The sequence below is a fragment of the Orcinus orca genome, chromosome 5 (genome assembly GCF_937001465.1).
Source record: "Orcinus orca chromosome 5, mOrcOrc1.1, whole genome shotgun sequence".
Taxonomy (NCBI): Eukaryota; Metazoa; Chordata; class Mammalia; order Artiodactyla; family Delphinidae; genus Orcinus; species Orcinus orca.
In genome coordinates this window covers 91,780,667-91,804,500 of record NC_064563.1, presented here as the reverse complement: position 1 = coordinate 91,804,500, position 23,834 = coordinate 91,780,667, and positions in this window count along the sequence as shown.

The following is a 23,834-nucleotide window of genomic DNA, read 5'->3' as shown; positions in this document are numbered from 1 at the left end:
TGGCACTCTGGCACAGCTTTTTCTGACTCTGATGTCAACCTGCAAAATAGGTCAGACTCTGAGGCACACCAGTAGCATGCATATAATTGTTACGGGAAATTTATGAGTTATTTACTCAGCAAGCTTGAAAATATCAGAGGATGAATTTGGCTCTTATTAGCATGAAGCCTTTTAAAATGACACTCAGGAAATTCTTTTCTGCTCTTTTATTTGCAATTCATCTCCTGAGTACCTTTGTACCACATCTTGAAATTACAGAACCACCCACAAATTTCATCCTCTTCTTTTAGACAAATATTTTTTTTGCCTTTCCTGCTATGCCCAAATATTTTGGGTGGGATGGAAATGAATGTCACATACCTCTTTCAGCCTGTAAGTACTTAATTATGAGATACGCTCGGGAACTGTGGCACTAGCCATAGAGTCAGTCACGAATTTTGGAAGGCGGGGTCTAGATATAGGGAGTAGCTTTATTATTTTTTAAATTCGTACTGGAAAACTAAGGCTCAAATGTGGTGATGTGGCATGAGGAATGGGAATGTTGTCACACTGCTGAAGAGCAATGGCTTTCCAAGTGCTCTACCCTCAGACAGTCTTCTGGAAAGTAAGTTGCATCACTCAACCACGGCAGAGGTTCTGTGTGGACTCTCCTCTGGACAGTGGCCCCAGGCACGAGAGCTGGTCAGCTCAGAGTTGAAATGGGCTTCCCCAGAGGCTCCCCACGGTAGCACCAGTTCTTCCCAGGAATCTGTACCACCTCTCCTCCCAGCTGTGTGCGATCCACAGAAGCTATGGGAAGGAAGGATACACATGTCTTGGGAATTAGCTTAGAGTTATCAGAAAGAACCCCTTCTCTTGGGAGATGCAGCATAACAAAAAGGAAAAAGCCACAGAGAGGAGAAAATATGAAAGTGAGCTAAATAAAAATATTCCAATGCTAAGCAGAAGAAAAAGACTCAAATCTTGCCTGGCAAAGCAATCATTTGGAAGAATCTGAAATACTGTGAAGGGTCGAACAGAGTAAAGGAAGAAAGAACTCCAGTTCTCCTGGGACTCTGAGACCAGTTTAATCTTGGACAAATCAATTAGCTTTTCTGGGTTTCATAATGTGTTCCTTAATAACATTTGTGAAGTGCTTTAGAGCTAACAGAATGTTTTTATACACCTTTTATCTTGTAATCATCTCTATACTGCCATGGAGTGAGGATGAGAGAAGGAGGAGAAACATCATTCAGTTGTTACTATAAATCAGGTTCTGTTCTAAGTGCTTTACATGTGTTCACTTATGAAGTAGCAACTATTATTAAACCGATTTTGTAGAAGAGAAGTGGAGGTGAATGGGGTTACATAATATATTATACCTGATGACCCTCTGTGAGTCTTGACAGAATTCAAACTGAGTCAGTCTGGTTTCAGAGCCCCAAATCAAATGTATTATTATTGCTATGTTCACAGGTCAATGCTAAAAATATGATGACAGAGAAGCACTACAGAAAGAATTCTGCAGAAATTAAATCCTATTTTCTCAGCCTCCAAACTGCTTTCCTCCTGTAAATGAAGCATTGTTGAGAGCGCCATGAACTCATGTCAGTCAACCCATCTAGGAAGTGGCATCAAAGAACCCCCGCACTTTCTAAAAGTACTTCATACTACCCAGAACACTGGGAGAAGTCACTGCTATTATTGTTTGGTTGATTAAACCAAGGCTTCCTATTTCCTATTCACACAAATATAATGAATGAGGTAAACAACTACAATGTAGTTAAATCTTAGTGATAGCGAAACACAGTGTAATGTTCCACAAACACCTTTTGGCTGAGTTGAATCCAGAATTTCCCTCTTATTACACTCCCTGGAAATTCAACTTGTAGGAGTCATTAAAACTCTTATAAAATACTCTGATTTTCTCTTTCCTCTCACATGGTCCTTGAAGTTAGGCATAGCCATGTGACTTATTTTAGCCAAATAGGAGCATAAGTGACATAGGTCTTTTCTAAGCAGAAGTTTTAAGAGTCAGTGTGTGATTAGCCATGTTCTCCTCTTTCTTTATGTCATGGAGACCAGCAAGGCTTTGCAGGGGGTGTGGTAGGACCTTAAGTAAGGAGACATGGAAGAGTATGCCCTGCTGACCTGCTTTAGATGTTTAGTGTGAATGAGAAATCATCTTTTACTGTGTTAAGTCACTGAGATTTGGGGACTGTTGTTACTGCAGTATAATCTAACCCTTCCTGACTGATACACAGCCTATTAGTCAGAGTTCAGTGCAAGAACCAGAAACCACTCTACATATTATTTTAGCATAAATGTTATTAACAAAGTGAATAAGGTGCTACAAAATCATTGGGAAGCTTTAAAGAGAAGGGTTTAGGCCAAAGGGTACCAAACTAGCCTTCAGAACAAATCCATCCCTGGCACCTGTTTTTATAAATGAAGCTTTATTGGAACACAGCCACGCCAATTTATTTATATATTGTGTATGGCTATTTTCAAGGTACAGCAGAGTCGCGTAATTGCAACAGAGATAGTATGGTCCACAAAGCCTAAAATATTTACTCTCTGTGCTTTATAGAAGTTTTCCTATCCCTTGTTTAGGCTAAGCTTTCTGGAATGGCTTCCAACAAGATTCAGAACCTACCAACTTAGGAAGCTACTGACTCTGAGGCCACAGCTGAAGCTCTGCCAGAAGAAATAAGGCAATTATGCCCCAACTCCATCTGCCCAGAAAGAGAGGAAGCTGAAGAACAGACACTGGAAAGCTGATGTATGAAAACCTGCCTATTTGACAGAGCTGCCAAAGATAGCATCTGCTTCACTTCTGCCTCCAAAAGTGCATGCAGGTAAACCTAATTGGTGGAACCCACTTAACCAGAATTTGAGCTTTTTGGCTGCAAGAAAGTATAGAGTGAATTTTTTAGCTTTCTAATTTCTTTTCTAGAAGTACAATGAAAGAGGGATTTAATGAACCAATCCAGAGTATTTGGCTTACAGAACTGTTTACTGTTCTCCTATTTCCAGGGGAGTCCATCCCCTTTCTAACTGCACATGAATCCTTGCAATACATACTTCCTTATTTAAGCTAATTTGAGTGCATTCCTTGTCATCATTAGAAAATAACTTGAAATCAAGTTACAAAAAAATGAGTACTATCTCAATTGTATAAAAATATACATATTGTATGCTTTGCATATTCATTTATGTATCATTCACAGCAGTTACTAGCTAACAAGTGGTTAATGATTGTACATTACATTAACTTGTCAAAAGCCTTCTCAGTCTATCCATTTCTCTCTACATCAAATGAAATTCTCTCCATCTGAGTTTTAAGACAGTCAATCTGGCCCTATTCTATCAAACCATGTGACTATTAACTCTTAACTAGGTTTCCCTGACTCTGATCAGACTGGTCAGACTGCTTACCTTCTATAAATTGTATCCTCCCCAATGTTTTCCTTCCTTTCCCCTTTCCTTTCCCTCCAGCCCATCTAAATTCTTCAGAGCCAATTCTTGAAGCAGCTGTCTATGTTTGTTGTCTCAGTTCTTCCCTGACATCCAGTTCCATCAGTCCCTGGGACAGCAAAGTCATCCACATCATTGAATTAGTGAACATTATAGTCCTCCTAATACTTGACCCCTCAGCCACATTTGAAACTGTCAACTGCTCCTTCCTTGTGACAATACTCTTTGTCCTAAGTTTCTGTGACAACACCCTTGTCTGCTGTGCTCCCCTCACCTCTGCTGGTAAGCTTGCTATCATCCTGTCTTAGTCAGAACAGGCTGCCACAACAAAATACCACAGACTGGGTGACTTAGACAACAGAAAACAGAAATTTATTTTCTCACAGTTCTGGAGGCTAAAAATCCAAGACCAAGTTGCCAGAAAATTCTACTTGTGGTGAGAGCTCTCTTCTTGGCTTGCAGACAGCTGCCTCCTTGCTGTGACTTCACATAGCCTCTTCTCTGTGCATTTTTGGAGAGAAAGCTCTGATGTCTCTTCCTCTTCTTGTAAAGATACCATTCTATCATATTAGGGTCCCACTTTTATGACCTCTTTTAACCTTAATTACCTCCCTAAAGGCCCTTTATACCAACACTATCACATTAGGGGTTAGGGTTTCACCATATGAATCGAGGGAGGAGAGACAGTACACAACCTAGTCCATCAAATTTCCATCTAGGTACTGATGGTTTCTCAAGCCTCTGACCTAGGCTCTGCCCTCTCTGTATTCTCTTCCTTAGGTGAGTTTGTCCAAGATGATAGAATCAATTACCGTCCTCACACTGATGATTCACTGTGGTTTATGGTCTAGACATGAGGAAGATTAGTCTCCCTCGCTCCTTTTGTTTTCTTCCATACGGAGGATGCCCATTCATAAAACACTCCTGGCTTCTCTATAATCCCTTCTTTTTCTTCCCCAAGGAAGGAGAGATTATTTTTCAAATGCTAATTTTGAGAAGAATAAACCAGGAATGCTTAGGTCAGCATTTTTTTCTTTCTTTTTAGAAAACAGACAAAAAGAGCATATATTCTGTTCTCTTCTTTGGTTCTGTAAGTTTCCAGGCATGGGGTCCACCCATGTATGGTACAGCACTACCTGGGACAGGTGGAGTAAGTTCATCTATTTGTGGGGTTCACTATTAATAAACAGTGCCCACAGTAAGAAGCCATGTTCAGCAATATGTCTTATTAGTAAGAAAAACAGTTTAGTTCTCCATCTTACCTTTAGATTTCTCTCTCACTTAAATTTGAAATTTAATAGGGAAAGTGACTCTCTATATTGGGTCAACACACAACTCTCATAGAATGAGTTCTGTTCTCAGATCATCCACCTTACACATTTCAAAAATTTTTATTGAACTATGTACAGATACTATACTATGTACTGAAAATACATACATATATTCTCAACGAATAAGAAAGCTATCTCTTGCTTATTCATTTATTCATTTGATCAACAATTATATGTTGAGCATCTGCTCTACGTGCTTGAGATACATAAATTAAAACAAATGGATTATGACAAAAAGGGTTCTTCCTATGTTTTCCTCTAAGAGTTTTATAGTATCTGGTCTTAAATTTAAGTTTTTAATCCATTTTGAGTTTATTTTTGTGTATGGTGTTAGGTAGTGTTCTAATTTCATTCTTTTACATGTAGCTGTCCAATTTTCTCAGCACCACTTATTGAAGAGGCTGTCTTTTCTCCATTGTATGTTCTTGCCTCCTTTGTCATAAATTAGGTGTCCATATGTATGTGGGTTTATCTCTGGTCATTCTATCTTGTACCATTGATCTATATTTCTGTTCTTGTGCCAGTATCATACTGTCTTGATTACTGTAGCTTTGTGGTATAGTTTGAAGTCGGGGAGCCTGATTCCTCCAGCTCCATTTTTCTTTCTCAAGATTGCTTTGGCTGTTCGGGGTCTTTTGTGTTTCTGTAAGAATTGACAATTTTTTGTTCTAATTCTGTGAAGAACGCCTTGGTAGTTTGACAGAGATTGCACTGAATCTGTAGATTGCTTTGGGTAGTATAGTTATTTTCACAATATTGTTTCTTCCAGTCGGTGCTTTGTGATGACCTAGAGGGGTGGGATAGGGAGAATGGGAGGGAGGCTCAAGAGGGAGGGGATATGGGGACATGTATATGCATATAGCTGATTCACTTTGTTGTGCAACAGAAACAACACAGTATTGTGAAGCAATTATACTCCAATAAAGATGTATTAAAAAATAAAAAAAAATTTTAATGGAAACAGATGCATATACTTGTGGAACTTTATCTTATTAGGTGAAGAGAAGCAACAAATGTAACAAATGAACTACATGATATATTAGAAGTGTTAGGTGAAACAACAACAAAAAAGAAACAATAGAGGAGAGTTAGGAGACCAGGATAGTTGAGACTGTGTTGTGATTTTTAATAGGTTGATCAAGGTAAGTCTTGTTGAGTGGTTGACATTTGAGCAAGAAGTGGAAGGAGGTAAGGAGTTAGCCTTGTAAATACCTGGAGAAACTGTATTTAGACAGAACGGCCAGGGCAAAGGCTTTGGATGACAGCATGTCTGGAATGCTGTGGGAACTGTAAGGACCTATGTAGCTGGAGTAGAGGGAGCAAAGGGGAGAAATATAGGAGGTGTGGGTAGACACAATCTTGAGGCCAGAGCGAGTCATGCCTTTCAGGCCATTATAAGGACTTTGGTATTTAATGGAATCACTCTGGCTGCTGTGTTAAGAATGACTCATTGCAGGGAGGATAGAATCTGGGACACCAGTTAGGTGGCTTTTTCTGAGAGAGGAGAGTGGCTCAGGCCAGGCTGGAAGCAGTGGAGGTGGCAAAAAAATAGTCAGATTCCGAGTATAGTTTGACATTAAAGCCAGCAGGATTCCCTGAACAATTGGATATGAGGTGTTAGAAAAAAGATATAAGTGAAATCAAAGTTGCTTTTGCTTTTGTTTTTCAAATTTTAGCATTCCATCTTATTTTCTCTTTTGGGTTTTATTTTGCTCTATTTCTTTGAATTAATTACTGTTTTACTTGTTTCTTTAGGAATTATGATATGTATCCTTTATTTATCATAGTGTATTTAGAGTACTATTGTTATCACTGCACATGAAATATAAGAACGTTTGAACAGTATAATTCCATTTACTCCCATCCTTTATACTACTGACATCATAAGTTTTACTTGTATCTACATTGTAAATGTCATAAGAAAAAAATTTTTTTTTGTTTTAAACCATCAGTTGTCCATTAAAGAAATCACAAGAAGAAAAACATAGATAGTTGTTTATACTTACCGATAGATGTACCATTTCCCAAACACATTATTCCTGCCTGTAGACCTGAATTTCCATCTGGTGTTATTTTCTTTCCTCCTGAAGAACTTCCTTGAGTATTTCATGTAGTACAGGTCTGTTGACAACAAATTCTGCCAGTTTTTTTTTTTTTTTTTTTTTTTTTTTTGGTGGTACACAGGCCTCTCACTGCTGTGGTCTCTCCCATTGCGGAGCACAGGCTCTGGACACACAGGCTCAGCGGCCATGGCTCACGGGCCTAGCCGCTCCGCGGCATGTGGGATCTTCCTGGACGGGGGCACGAACCTGCGTCCCCTGCATTGGCAGGCGGACTCTCAACCACTGTGCCACCAGGGAAGCCCGTGCCAGATTTTCTATATCAAAAAAATAATCTTTATTTTACCCTCATTTGTGAAGGATGTTTTCAGTGACTATAGAATCTGAGTTGACAATATTTTTTTTCAGCACTTTAAGGGTGTTGTTCTTATCATTATTCCCCTGTATGCGTTTTTTTCCTCCAGCTATTTTTTATGATTTCAAAGGTTTTTAAAACCTTCTGTTTTTAGCAGTTTGATTGTGATGCGCATTGGTGTGGCTTTCTTTTTATGTGTCCTGCTTGGGGTCTGCTGAGTTTCTTACAACTGTAGGTTAATGTTTTTATCAAATTTGGGGAAAGTTTGACCATTGTTTCTTTAAATATTCTTCTGTCTCCTGTTCACTCTTTCCCTCTGGGACTCCAATTTCATGTCTATTATACTTCCTGATATTCAGCAGGTCACTGAGACTCTATTCCTTTTTGTTGCGGTTGATGATAATCCTTTTTTCCTCTCTCCTATTGCATCATTTTATATTATTATTTCCTATAAATTCTTATTAAAATTTTTTCCAAGTATATGTCATGTTTAATAATCAATTCCAACAGCCAGACATTCCCTAGTTTCCATGGTGGTATGGAGGAAAGACTTCTAAGAAAAGCACCTAGAAAATTTTATAGCTGCTTTTGGAAGAAGATAGTTATCTCTCTCTGCCAACAATGAACTAAAAGTCTAGTGTGAGAATTTTGGCAAATATGTGAAACCTTGTTGCCATGGATTTGAAGGATGCTTCAAATAGCAAATTGAAAGACATTTCTGTGTTGGGTATTCTATCCAAAGTGTGGCTCAATTAGTTATACAACTGCATTCAATGATATTTTACTTATTTTGCCAGGATTTGAAGTAAGTAGCCATTAATTTGTAATCTATTATTATAGTTACAAAAACCTCAAAATATTTTCGGTGGGCACATTCTGCTAAATAAAACAACATTCATTAAAAAGAAAAATATTTATTTCCTACCCTCAACCACCTCCTTTCATTCTCCCAAGTTGCTTCTTATGAAAGGAGTTTTTGTTGCTAGTTGTTATAGTAGTGATGCAGGCTTGCTGCCTAATTCTCTTTTCTATTTCTCACTTGACTCTCAATCACAGGGCCCAAATAAGGTGATTAAAAACAAGACCAAAGCCCCAGTGTTTCTGATGCATTACAGAGTCACTACGTGATCTAAATCAGGAGAGTGCCTCTCTGAACATTATTTATCAACAAGGCCCTGAAGATGTCATCTTGGATTTTACCTGATTTAAGCAAAGTGTTGATTTGTTGCTGTAATCACAAGAGAGGATTATAAAGATGGGGACATCCAAAGGTTAGGAATGAGAGTGGAAATCTTCTCTGAAGTGAGTGTGGGAATCAGGCTGTTAATTCATTGTTGGATGATTACTGCAAATCCAAAGTATGTGAGTTGGGAACAGCGGGGCGGGGGTGGTGGGGGGGAGGTGGGACAGAGCTACTGAACTACATATGTCACTAAGGGACTTAAAAAGTCATGAAAGACATGATTCTTGGCCTTAAAATTCTCAGAATCTATTAAAGGAGACAAGACACATGCAAATACACACAAGGAAAAGAGACAAAGAAAGCTATGTACGGAACTGAGAATAGAAAAATATTTTAACTGGAAAAAATAGATTAAAATTCTAGAAGAATTTGTTTTTCAGTATCAGAATTATAATTGGTGTTTTTAGCCTCTCTTCCAAATTATGAGTAATGTCTTTTATGACAGAAATAATACATTTATCAAGATTTTAAAAAATTATGAACTAATGTATTAAAAGCAGACATTTGCATAATAGAAATCAGTTAGTGGGTATCTGTTGCAAGTCTACTCTGTGCCTAGCATGTGCTGGACACTGAGCCCTACTGAGGAGCAGAAGGGCCAATCTCTGTTCTCAAAGAGCTTACACTCTCATAGAGGATATAAAGCTAGGAACCCTAGAGCAATAAGGCATCCTGTGCAACAAACTGTAAGTTTGAGGGTGGAAGATTCATTCATTGATTAATTTTCTCACTAATTATTACATCATTATTTATTACATACCTTCTGTAGCTTGAAAGAGTTACAAAAGAGTTGATCCTGATTCTCATGGAGCTTATAGTCTGGTAGATGTAAACTGATGTTGACCAATTAACCATAATAGGTGAATATAAGCTCCACTAACTCCTTTGATTTCAGTATAAAATCTTCTTAGTTGTTTTTCCCTACCTCACTGATCACTCATTTTTAATCTCCTCTCCTAATCCTTGAGCCTCTTTTCTTTTTTTTTTTTATGAAAGAAAAAGAATATTCATTTATTTTTAATGACTTATTAGAACAAATACCTATAGATATCATTATATATATGATATATAAATTAATTATACAATATATCATGTATTAATTATTAAAACATACTCTGGTAAATATTATATATTCAATATGAAACAGGAGGAAAGGGGGCAGGGCACAACCTTTAAAAGAATTACATAGCCCGAGGACACAACATAAACTGATTAGAACAAAATAGGTCCAAGATGGCGGACGAGTCTACTTCCACTAGACCTTGAGCCTCAGTATACACTCATTGTAACACATCAGCAAGCTAAGCGACACACCCACAGGTGCCACGACAGTTCCAAGGATGACCATAAAGGTCAAAAAGTGGGCGGTGGCTCAATTCCTAGAAATCCCCACCCCTTCCCCAAAATAGCTGGAATACTCCTCCCACTCATCAGCGTATGAAATTACTCACCCCTATAAAACTAACAACCCCATACCCTGGTGCTGCCCTCGCCTTTTTTTTTTTTTTTTTTTTTTTTATATTTTTTTTTATAGGTATACCTGGATTTAATTCTCACTTCTACCGCTTGGTAGCTGGATAGCCTTAGGCAAGTTTCATACCTCCCTGAAATTCACTTAATTCAGTCTGTAAAATGGCATAATAACTTATTATAGCATCCTTTTAGGAATTTTAAATCAGTTCTTGAAATAAAAGTACACAATATATAGACAAGTATGGATTCCTCAATAGATGTTTGACCTTTCATTTCTCCAGTATCCCACCCGCATCAAATAAAGAAAAATACTTTTTAAAATTTACGAATATTTCATTGTTGTAAAGTTAAAGCCATAAAAATAATCAAATGGCCTACTATCATACCGTTAGAAGAAAAAAAAAAGGTGTTCATGAGAGTTCCATATTAGAATACAAGTTTTCCTTAGGCACCTGTTTATGTATGCTATTCTGCTCTTTGCAATAAATAATTAAATTTAAAAGACTTAATTCCTCACTTTTAAGACCTTATTAGTTTACAAATTACATATTGACCTATGCTAAATTTTATACCGACCCATGCTAATGAATTCAGTACAGAAAACAAAAAACACTGCACTCAAGCAAACTACATATATATATATATATATATATATATATATATATATATATAACTTATATGAGAATTGCTACTCCAGCTTTCTTTTGGTTTCCATTTGCATGAAATACCTTTTTCCATCCCCTTACTTTCAGTCTGTATGTGTCTCTAGGTCTGAAGTGGGTCTCTTGTAGACAGCAAATATATGGGTCTTGTTTTTGTATCCATTCAGCCAATCTGTGTCTTTTGGTGGGAGCATTTAGTCCATTTACATTTAAGGTAATTATCGATATGTGTGTTCCCATTCCCATTTTCTTAATTGTTTGGGGTTTGTTATTGTAGGTCTTTTCCTTCTTTTGTGTTTCTTGCCTAGAGAAGTTCCTTTAGCAGTTGTTGTAGAGCTGGTTTGGTGGTGCTGAACTCTCTCAGCTTTTGCTTGTCTGTAAAGGTTTTAATTTCTCCATCAAATCTGAATGAGATCCTTGCTGGGTAGAGTAATCTTGGTTGCAGGTTTTTCTCCTTCAACACTTTCAATATGTCCTGCCACTCCCTTCTGGCTTGCAGAGTTTCTGCTGAAAGATCAGCTGTTAACCTTATGGGGATTCCCTTGTGTGTTATTTGTTGTTTTTCCCTTGCTGCTTTTAATATGCTTTCTTTGCATTTAATTTTTGACAGTTTGATTAATATGTGTCTTGGCGTATTTCTCCTTGGATTTATCCTGTATGGGACTCTCTGTGCTTCCTGGACTTGATTAACTATTTCCTTTCCCATATTAGGGAAGTTTTCAACTATAATCTCTTCAAATATTTTCTCAGTCCCTTTCTTTTTCTCTTCTTCTTCTGGAACCCCTATAATTCGAATGTTGGTGTGTTTAATGTTGTCCCAGAGGTCTCTGAGACTGTCCTCAGTTCTTTTCATTCTTTTTTCTTTATTCTGCTCTGCAGTAGTTATTTCCACTATTTTATCTTCCAGGTCACTTATCCGTTCTTCTGCCTCAGTTATTCTGCTATTGATCCCATCTAGAGTACTTTTAATTTCATTTATTGTGTTGTTCATCGTTGCCTGTTTCATCTTTAGTTCTTCTAGGTCCTTGTTAACTGATTCTTGCATTTTGTCCATTCTATTGTCCATTCTATCTCCAAGATTTCGGATCAACCTTACTATCATTATTCTGAATTCTTTTTCAGGTAGACTGCCTATTTCCTCTTCATTTGTTAGGTCTGGTGGGTTTTTATCTTGCTCCTTCATCTGCTGTGTGTTTTTCTGTCTTTTCATTTTGCTTATCTTACTGTGTTTGTGGTCTCCTTTTTTGCAGGCTGAAGGTTCGTAGTTCCTGTTGTTTTTTGTGTCTGTCCCCAGTGGCTAAGGTTGGTTCAGTGGGTTGTGTCGGCTTCCTGGTGGAGGGTACTAGTGCCTGTGTTCTGGTGGATGAGGCTGGATCTTGTCTTTCTGGTGGGCAGGTCCACGTCTGGTGGTGTGTTTTGGGGTGTCTGTAGACTTATTATGATTTTGGGCAGCCTCTCTGCTAATGGGTGGGGTTGTGTTCCTGTCTTGCTAGTTGTTTGGCATAGGATGTCCAGCACTGTAGCTTGCTGGTCGTTGAGTGAAGCTGGGTGCTGGCGTTGAGATGGAGATCTCTCGGAGATTTTTGCTGTTTGATATTATGTGCAGCTGGGAGGCCTCTTGTGGACCAGTGTCCTGAAGTTGGCTCTCCCACCTCAGAGGCACAGCACTGACTCCTGGCTGCAGCACCAAGAGCCTTTCATCCACAGGGCTCCTTAATTTGGGATGATTCGTTGACTATTCAGGTATTCCACAGATGCAGTGTATATCAAGTTGATTGTGGAGCTTTAATCCCGCTGCTTCTGAGGCTGCTGGGAGAGATTTCCCTTTCTCTTCTTTGTTCTCACAGCTCCCAGGGGCTCAGCTTTGGATTTGGCCCCGCCTGTGCGTGTAGGTCGCCGGAGGGCGTCTGTTCTTTGCTCAGACAGGACGGGGTTAAAGGAGCCGCTGATTCGGAGGCTCTGGCTCACTCAGGCCGGGGGGTAGGGAGGGTCACGGAGTGTGGGGCGGGCCTGCAGCGGCAGAGGCCGGCGTGACGTTGCAGCCTGAGGCGCGCCGTGCGATCTCCCGGGCGAGTTGTCCCTGGATCCCGGGACCCTGGCAGTGGCGGGCTGCACAGGCTCCCCGGAAGGGTGTGTGGCTAGTGACCTGTGTTCGCACACAGGCCTCCTGGTGGCGGCAGCAGCGGCCTTAGCGTCTCATGTCTGTCTCTGGGCTCCGCACTTTTAGCCGCGGCTCGCGCCCGTCCCTGGAGCTCTCTCAAGCAGCGTTCTTAATCCCCTCTCCTCGTGTACCAGGAAACAAAGAGGGACGTAAAAGTCTCTTGCCTCTTCGGCAGGACCAGACTTTTCCCCGGACTCTCTCCCGGCTAGCCGCGGTGCACTAACGCCCTGCAGGCTGTGTTCACGCCGCCAACCTCAGTCCTCTCCCGGTGCTCCGACAAAAGCCGGAGCCTCAGCTCCCAGTCCCGCCCGCCCCGGCGGGCGAGCAGACAAGCCTCTCGGCTGGTGAGTGCCGGTCGGCCCGATCCTCTGCGCTGGAATCTGTCCGCTTTGCCCTCCGCACCCCTGTTGCTGTGCTCTCCTCCGCGGCTCCCAAGCTCCCCCACTCCGCCTCCCAAAGTCTCCACCCGCGAAGGGGCTTCCTAGTGTGTGGACACTTTTCCTCCTTCACAGCTCTCTCCCGCTGGTGCAGGACCCGTCCCTATCCTTTTGTCTCTGTTTAGTTTTTTCTTTTGCCCTAACCAGGTACGTGGGGGGTTCCTTGCCTTTTGGGAGGTCTGAGGTCTTCTGCCAGCGTTCAGTAGGTGCTCCGTAGGAGTTGTTCCACGCGTAGATGTATTTCTGGTGTATCTGTGGGGAGGAAGGTGATCTCCGCGTCTTACTCTTCCGCCATCTTCCCGGAAGTCCTCCGAGCCTCTTTTCTTAAAAAGCATATATATATATGCTTGGTCCCTACTATGGGTTGAATCATGTCCCTCTAAAATTCATGTTGAAGTCCCAATCCCCAGTACCTCGGAATGTGATCTTATTTGGAAATAGGGTTGTCACAGGTGTAATTTAGTTAAGATGAGGTCATAATGGAACAGGGTGGCTCCTAATCCAATATGACCGATGCCCTTATGAAAAGGAAAAATTTGGACGTAGACACACACACAGGGAGGATGTCATGTGAACATGAAGGCAGAGATCAGGATGATGGATCTACAAGACAAGGAACACCAAAGACTGCCAGCAAACACCAAAAGCTAGGAGAGAGGCATGGAATGGATTCTCCCTTACAACATTCAAAGGAACTAACCCTGATCACACCTTGATCTTGGGCTTCCAGCCTCTAGAACTGTAAAACAATAAATATCTGCTGGTTAAGCCACCCATTCGGTGGCATTTTCTTACAGCAGCCCTAGCAAATTAAGGCAGTCTCTAAGTAATCCCATTTGTTTCACAGTTTTAAATTCCAGATCTATGCCACCACTTCCCAAATTTACATCTTAATCCCAGAACTTCCTTCCATCCTCCAGACTCATGTACGTAACTGCCTACTGACATTCCTACTTGGAGGTCTTAAAAACATCTCAAGTTCAACATGCCCAAAACTAAAATTTTCATCTCCTCCTACAAAACATGTTCACCCACAGCCTCCCCTGTCTTATTAGATGGTGGTACCATCCTCTTGGTTTTCAGGACAAAACCTTGGTGTCATTTCACTATAGACTGAATTGTTTCTCCCAAAAATTTATGTTAAAGCCCTAACCCCCAATGTGATGTTATTTGGAGATGGGGCCTTTAGTAGGAGACAATTAAAGTTAGATGAGGTCATGGGAAAGGGCCCTCATGGTAGGATTAGTGCCCTTATAAGAAGAGACACCAGAGACCTTGCTTGCTTTCTCTCTCCCTCTCTCTCCACATGAGGACACAGCAAGAAGGCAGCTGTCTGCAAGCCAGGAAGAGAGCTCTCACCAGAATTCATCCATGCCAACACCTGATCATAAACTTTTAGCATCCAGAACTGTGAGAAGATAAATTTCTGTTGTTTAAACCATCCAGTCTATGGTATTTTGTCATGTCGTCCTGAGCTAAAATACCACCCTTGACTCCTGTCTCTCATACTTCATAGTCAATCTTCCAAAAAGTCCTGTTGGGTCCACCTTCAAAAATATATCCTTCTGCTCACTACTTCCACTGCAGTCACCCTGATCTGAGCTACCGCCTCTATACCCTGGATTCCTGCAATAGCCTCTAACTGATCTTCCTGCTTTTACCCTTAACCCCCTCAGTCCATTCAACACAGCAGCCAGAATGAACATTTTACAATGTAATTCACATGGTATTGATCCTCTGCTCAAGACCTTCAAAGGCTCCTGATTTTCTTCAGTGGAAAGGTCAAAGCATTTGCAATGGCCTAAGCCAAGTGTTCTGACACCAGACTTTTCTACACTGGCACATTCTCCTCTACCACACTGATTGAACAATGAATTAAAATATCTCAGATTCTAGAAAGTATTTTGAGTTAGAATTAACTGCATCGGTTGAATTGTCGTATCTGTGAGCCTCAGTTTCTTCATCTGTAAAACAAGAAGGTTTAAATAATCTGTAAAGATCCTTCCTGCTCTAACACTTACAATTTTTATTAGCAAAAGAATTTACTCTGCTATGTGTAGTGCTGACACTGTATTGAAGGACCCCAAAATGAAGTGACTATTTTGTAATTATTGAGTTGATCTAATCAAAGCAGACAGCACACTAGGTAATAAAATCCCTGAAGTGAACTTTATTCAGTGAAACTTATTCAGTTTACATTCAAACAAATCAGATAATTAGATAACCTCAGCCACTATATAAGAAACTAATATCTTTAGACAACATGTGTGTTCATAATAGCCTGACCACATTTCGCATGGATCAAGAGGACATGCATACATGCAAGCACACCCACATGTTTATGCTCATATGACTAGTATGAATATGTTAGACTTCACATCGAGAAAAAAATGGCTAAAAAAACTTGACTCGGGTCTTTTAAGACAGGAAATATTTTTTAAAGGCACATTTAGTTAGCATTAAATCAAAAACAAGCTGATAAAATTCTTTTTAATTTGCTAAAAATGTTTTCATAAATATACTTGTTTTCCATTTATTTCATCAACTTAAAGACTGTTTTTAATATTTAAGCATTTCTTTATTTCTGAACTTGAAAATTGTTTTAAAGAATCTCTATTAATCTTCTCCTTGCTCCCCCCTCTCCAGGTACACTACCTGCTTCTTATTCCTGGAGCACATCAGACACACTCCTACACAGGGCCTTTGCACTGGCTGTCTTCACTGCCTGGAACATTCTTCCTTCAGATGTACATATGACTATCTCCCTCACTGCCTTGAAGCATTTGCTAAAATGTCACTTTCTCAATGATATCTTCCTTTCATTCCACGTTCATGATAACACTTATTCTCTCCTATTTTTTACCCGTAACACTAAACACCTCATAACATACAATATAATTTCTATATTTTTATGTTTTTATTTATTTTTGGTCTCCCTCTCCTGCACCAGAATGTTAGTTTCATGAGGCATAGACCTTTGTTTTCATTCACTGATATATCCCAAATGCCTAGAATAGCACCTGGAATATAATTGGTGTTCAACAAATACTTGTTAACTGAGTGAATCTGACAATGTTCTAAAGTATTTGAATCTAGATGATGGCTAATAAAGTCTTTGAAAATAGTAAAGTACTGGAAACAAATAAATCAGTTTGTGATAGGATGATATTTAGATTGAGAAAATATTTACAAATATTATACTAATGTATATTTCAATTTAATTTTTTTTTTTTTTTCAGTACGCAGGCCTCTCACTCTTGTGGCCTCTCCTGTTGTGGAGCACAGGCTCCAGACGCGCAGGCTCAGTGGCCATGGCTCATGGGCCCAGCCGCTCCGCGGCATGTGGGATCTTCCCGGACTGGGGCACGAACCCGTGTCCCCTGCATCGGCAGGCAGACTCTCAACCACTGTGCCACCAGGGAAGCCCTAATTTAATTTTTTATTAGAGTATAGTTGATTTACAATGTTGTGTTAGTTTCTGCTGTACAGCAAAGTGAGTCAGTTATACATACACATATATTCACTCTTTTTTAGATTCTATTCTCATATAGTTCATTACAAAGTACTGAATAGAGATTACTGTGCTACTCAGTAGGTTCTTATTAGTTATCTATTCTGTATAGAGTAGTGTATATATGTCAGTCCTAATATCCCAATTTAACCCTCCCCCCAACACTAATGTATTTTAATTGCCTCTTTAACTTGTGATTCCTAATACCCTCCCACCCCAATGCTAAACCTTGAATATTACTGTCCGATGAAAAGAGTGGGCAGATAATTGACTTATTTATTAGTATGATAATAAATAGGCTTGAAAACCAATTTGGAAAAAGAAATAATTTTTTCTAAATTTCACTTGCATATTTAGCCAAGCATACTCAGACCATAGAGTTTGTATCATGGAAAAGACCACTGTCCAGAAAGGAAGGCTAGGCCAAGAGTTTTGGTGCCCTAACGTAGATGGAAAGAACCTTCTCCACGCTTGACACCAGGAGGTATTTTAGATAAGGGAAAAGACGCACTGAGAGCAGATACTACTTATTTATGAATCGGTAAAAACAGCCTGAAAGAGAACAGTTCTACAGCCATCCATAGCGTGGTTAAGAGGGTGAGACAACATGACAGGCAAAGAGAGGGTCGAGTTGGTACTCCTAAAATATCCTCAGTTTCTGTGTGGCAGTTTTTCCTTTTTCCTTTTTTAAGATTTTTCTTTTTTACTGAAGTATAGTTAATTTACAATGTTGTGTTACTTTCAAGTATACAGCAAAGTGATTCAGCTATACATATATAATATATATAATATATATACATATACATATATATGTATATATAATATATATACATATATATTATACATATGTACATATATAATCATACATAATCTTTTTCAGATTCTTTTCCATTATAGGGTTTTACAAGATATTGAGTATAGTTCTCTGCTATACAGTAGATCCTTGCTGTTTACCAATTTTATATATAGTAGTGTGTATGTGTGAATCCCAAACTCCTAATTTATCCCTCCCCTGCATTTCCCTTTGGTAACCATGAATTTGTTTTCCGTGTCTGTGAGTCTGTTTCTGTTTTGTAAATAAGTTCATTTGTATCATTTTTTTAGATTCCACATATAAGTGATATCATATGATATTTGTTTTTCTCTGTATGACTTACTTAATATGCTAATCTCTAGGTCCATCCATGTTGCTGCAAATGGCATTATTTCATTCTTTTTTATGGCTGAGTAATATTCCACTGTATATATATATATATATATATATATATATATATATACCACATCATCATCCATTCCTCTGTCAATGGACGTTTAAGTTGCTTCCATGTCTTGGCTATTGTAAATAGTGCTGTTGTGAACACTGGGGTACATGTATCTTCTCAAATTAGAGTTTTCTCTGGATATGTGCCCAGGAGTGGGATTGCATTAAGCTCATACAGCTTAATATCAAAAAAAAAAAAAAAATCAGGCTTCCCTGGTGGCTCAGTGGTTGAGAGTCTGCCTGCCGATGCTGGGGACATGTGCCCCGGTCCAGGAAGATCCCACATGCCGCAGAGCGGCTAGGCCCATGAGCCATGGCCGCTGAGCCTGTGCATCCTGAGCCTGTGCTCCGCAACGGGAGAGGCCACAACAGTGAGAGACCTGCGTACTGCAAAAAAAAAAAAAGGCAAAAAACCCAGTCAAAAAATGGGCAGAAGACCTAAATAGACATTTCTCCAAAGAAGACTTACAGATGGCCAAAAGGCACATGAAAAGCTGCTCAAAATCGCTAATTATTAAAAAAATGGAAATCAAAACTACAATGAGGTATCATCTCACATAGGTCAGAACGGCCATCATTAAAAAATCTACAAATAATAAATGCTGGAGAGGGTGCGGAAAATAAGGTGCCCACCTACACTGTTGCTGGGAATGTAAATTGGTGCAGCCACTATACAGAACAGTATGGAGGTTCCTTAAAAAACTAAAAATAGAGTTGCCATATGATCTGTGTGGCATTTTTGGTGAAATGAGAGGAAGTAGATCTGCGAAGATTACTGTGACCTTCACACTCAAACTAATCCTCCATGTTTTGCTGGCACTTGTCCTTACCTACATCAATTAAAAGAGAAATTCTCTGTGAAGGTCTCTCATGTGTGTTCATAAAGCATCTACTTCTAGGTTGCTTCCGTGTCCTGGCTATTGTAAATAGTGCTGCAATGAACATTGGGGTGCATGTGTCTTTTTGAATTATGGTTTTCTCTGGGTATATGCCCAGTAGTGGGATTGCTGGGTCATATGGTAATTCTATTTTTAGTTTTTTAAGGAACCTCCATACTGTTCTCCATAGTGGCTGTATCAATTTACATTCCCACCAACAGTGAAAGAGGATTCCCTTTTCTCCACACCTTCTCCAGCATTTATTGTTTGTAGATCTTTTGATGATGGCCATTCTGACTGGTGTGAGGTGATACCTCATTGTAGTTTTGACCTGCATTTCTCTAATAATTAGTGATGTTGATCATCTTTTCATGTGCCTCTTGGTCATCTGTATGTCTTCTTTGGAGAAATGTCTATTTAGGTCTTCTGCCCATTTTTTGATTGGATTGTTTTTTGATACTGAGCTGCATGAGCTGTTTGTTTATTTTGGATATTAATCCCTTGTCAGTTGCTTTGTTTGCATATATCTTCTCCCATTCTGAGGGTTGTGTTTTCATCTCATTTATGGTTTTCTTTGCTGTGCAAAAGCTTTTAAGTTTAATTAGGTCCCATTTGTCTATTTTTGTTATTTCCATTACTCTAGGAGGTGGGTCAAAAAAAAGATCTTGCTGTGATTTATGTCAGAGTTTTCTTCCTGTTTTCCTCTAAGAGTTTTATACTGATCAAAACTACAATGAGGTGCCACTTCACACCAATCAGAATGGCCATCATCAAAAAAATCTACAAACAACAAATGCTGGAGAGGGTGTGGAGAAAAGGGACTCTTGCACTGTTGGTGGGAATGTAATACAGCCATTGATACTATGGAGAACAGTATGGAGGTTCCTTAAAAAACTAAAAATAGAACTACCATATGACCCAGCAATCCCACTACTGGGCATATACCCTGAGAAAACCATAATTCAAAAGGACACATGTACCCCAATGTTCATTGCAGCACTATTTACAATGGCCAGGACATGGAAGCAACCTAAATGTCCATCAACTGAGGAATGGATAAAGAAGAATGTGGTACATATATACAATGGAATACAACTCAGCCATAAAAAGGAATGAAATTCGGTCATTCGTAGAGATATGGATGGATCTAGAGACTGTCATACAGAGTGAAGTAAGTCAGAAAGAGAAAAACAAATATCATATATTAACACATACATGCGGAATCTGAAAAAATTGGTGTAGACGATCTTATTTACAAAGCAGAAATAGAGACACAGACGTAAAGAACAAATGTATAGATACCAAAGGGGAAGGTGGGAGATTGGGATTGACATATATACACTAATGATAGTATGTATAAAATAGATAACTAATGAGAACCTACTGTATAGCACAGGGAACTCTACTCAATGCTCTGTGGTGACCTAAATGAGAAGGAAATCCAAAAAAGAGGGCATATATGTATACGTATAGCTGATACACTTTGCTGTACAGTATAAACTAACACAGTATTGTAAAGCAACTATACTCAAACAAAAAAAATATAAATCAATCAATCAATCATCCACTCCTGTCCTTTCTCTCCAGCCCCCATACTGATGATCATGGCTTGCTAAGACATTGACAGCACCAGCTTACCACTGCCACTTCTGCCAGGAACCAACAAAGTGAATTCCAAGGATACTTTTTCCTGATGCTCACAGAGCACCTGACCCTCAATACTCCAAAGCCTCTTCACTGAGCTAAACCATCAGCACTCCACTGTCCCCACCCTACTCATAAATCTCAAATTACTGAGATACCACTGTGTAGGCCTCAAAGTCATAGCCAAACGGCAGAAACTGAAGCAATCAAAGACATATAGTTGGTATGCATTCCCACATATTTTCAGAGTGTGCTGGGATGACTGCAGTAATCATATATGCATGACTTTAATGCAGAAAGAAAACAAGGAGGAGGTGAGTTTTGAGACAAATTCTTAAGGAAGATTGTAAAGCAGGAAGGAGTTTGGACATTCCAGCCAGTGGTAATAAAACAGTGTAAGCTAGGGGTCAGTTATCTGGGACGTATAAAAGGAGCACATTTGTTTTTCTGGAGTAGAAACTCCTTGTCAGATGGACATAGAATCATGATACAGTAAAAACTGAAGGCAGCTGTGGAGGAATTATTTGATATACTTTCCTTAAGGCCAAATCTCCTACCTCAAAAGAAGAGTATTTCACGTCTCTGAAGCAAAACTACATCCAGTATCACCTTTCATCTGAGATTATATATAGAAGCATATTTACTTTTTAACTATTTCCTCAGAAGAATTTTAACCCTTGGGAGTATTATTAAAACTATTGTAATGAAACTTCTCTACAACTGTAGCTACATTTGTAATGCTTGAGCAGTGCTGAGCTGAGGTACCATGACACCAGAAAACACAACAAATCCTTTGGAGGGACAAGGAGTGGCCTCTATACTTAGCAACACTGTCACTACATATACCAGAGGTGGAAAAGCCTCCTGGAAGAAGCTTTGAATAACAAGGATTTTGATTGACCTTTGCTGAAAACTCTGATAGGGTGGCTGAGTTTGACTTGCTGGCTAAGGCAGCGAGTATATTAGGACAGAAGTATGAAATATGTGTGTGTGTGCATAGAATTGATTAGATAAATTCTGTATATAAAAGCATACGCATGTGCACACACACACGTACAGACACATGCACAAACATATCTAAGTATTTGTGGGTGACAAACTCACTTTTGTTTGAGAACTTTTGGAGAGCAACTACCTCAATGACTCTATATCAGTCAATCAATATTTATTGAAAAATATGTATATTATGTGTTACATGAGGTGGGAGCTTAAAACACTATTTCAGACCCTCAGAGAACTATAATCTTTGTTTCCTTAGTGCAGCAAAGGCAGGAAGACAGAAGATGAAGCTTGGACCTGGCACACATGCAGCCCGATGTTCACAGAGTTTGACAAGATCAAGCATGCTTCAGGCAATGGTGAGCACTTTATTGCCAAGAGAAGGTCAGAAGTTTCCAACAAGTATGCACTTTTCCACCTAGGAAATCCAAGGCAGACACACTCACGGTCTGCCTTCAGTGATGGAGGTTTATTCCAGGATACAAGAACACAAAGTCACACGAAAGTTACCCCACCAGCCTAAGAATCATACTGAGATTCAAATGTATAGGATATTCAGGAAGCCCATAGAAACCCAGAAAATATGTTCAACATCTGCTAGAGGACATCCTGAATACTGGGACTCTCCCAGAAGTTATACATCTCAAAATAATAGATGTCATTAGGATGGTTTGCCCTCATTATCTATCGTACACTCTTTGGGTAAGTTTTACTCCAAGCCACCCTGGAGGCCCCTGAGCTCCCTCATATGCACCCTTTACATTTACCTCATGCCTCCATCTCTAACTCAATTGTATCTCATTAGTGTACCAGAGCTATTTTTGTTAAAAAATCCATACTGCAGGAAAGAGCAGTTTCTGGCTACCTTCTCTTTCAAAGGTATTTGCATATGAAACAAGCCTTTGAGGCAACACGGCCTCCACCAGCCTGAAATACGGGACAGCACAGAATGAGAGGTGGGGAAGAATCCATGAGTTCACGCAGCAGGAGGTCACTTAGACAGAAGTCTGCCCATGGGTGACCTCATTCAATGAAACTGAAGGGAACGGGTATCACCTATCAGGAACCCAAGCAGAATCTCAGTCCTGGAAAGTGAAATGCCAAAGCCAAGGTCTTCAGTGGGGCACCAGAGCTCAGCCAGGTTATAAACAAGGTCTTGGGTAGGGAACAGTTAAATCTTCAGGGGGAAAGATGGATGAACTTAGCTGAAGAGCTGGGATGATAAAGGCAGAGGAAAAAAGATAAAATTAAAAGAAGCCAAATGGAAGAACTACAAAAACAGGTGAAAAGCTAAATAACAGTGTAAGCAATAAATCACGATTCATGGCACCAGGGTGTTACTGGTGCCCTTCAGTCCTCCTCCAGTCACTGCCACTGCCGTCACCACTGGAGCCACCATCGCAGATTAAGCTTAGGCTTAGTCATGAATGAATAGGCACTCGTCAGGCAGTGGGGGAAAAATCAATGTGACCACAGCGAAGGGTGGCATAGCACAGTCGCAAAGATAAACCTTGTATGAAGAAACAAAAGATGAAAGTAAGTACACCACTGGAATAGACTTTCATAAAGCGTGCCTCAGCTCCATGAGACCTAGGTGAGAAATTCTTACTTCATGCCCACATTTATTTGAATATTCAGGAAGAACATTCGGAAGAAATTTCATAGTCACATTACATTCCTCACACTAAACTTAAAAGATACAAGAGTCTCCAGATGTAGTCAGTGTTAAGTCTGCCTTAATGAGGCAAGGCAGAGTCTGTCAACTGATGCTGAAATTGAGCACTCCCTGCCCCCCGCCCCACCAGCCAGGCATGTCAGGAAAACACTGCATTCGTTGTCTTACTTCATCAATCTAATAAATGAGTTCTCAAATGTCATTTTCCCTCCATATGCAGCAAACATTTCTCTATTATTTAGTTATGCTGTTTTAACTGGGTTAACTCTCAGTGCACCAGCACAGTTCCATCTGTGAGAGACGCTTATGCCATTTAATGTAGAGAAAGAGAGCGGCAAGAGAAAGGGGAGGACAGTTCAGAATGACATGTGGTATATGCTTGTCAGGATGGAAAAGAAGCATGCTAAATTCACATTTTTCAATTAGAGATCATAAAATCCACTGGTGATACGCCTTTTATTTCATTAAGAGAAACATTATTCATCTAGAATATCCTTCAAAGCAAAATAAGCATTTTAATTAAATCCTACAAACTGGATAGTTTCCTGGTCTATTTGCCATATGTAACAATTGTAATGGAGTTATGGAGAGCATCTGAGAAAAGAGTACAAAATGATATATGTAGGGTTTAGACCTGGGTGAAATAACTATAAGCTGGTACATGGAACTGAAGGGTAACAGAACATGC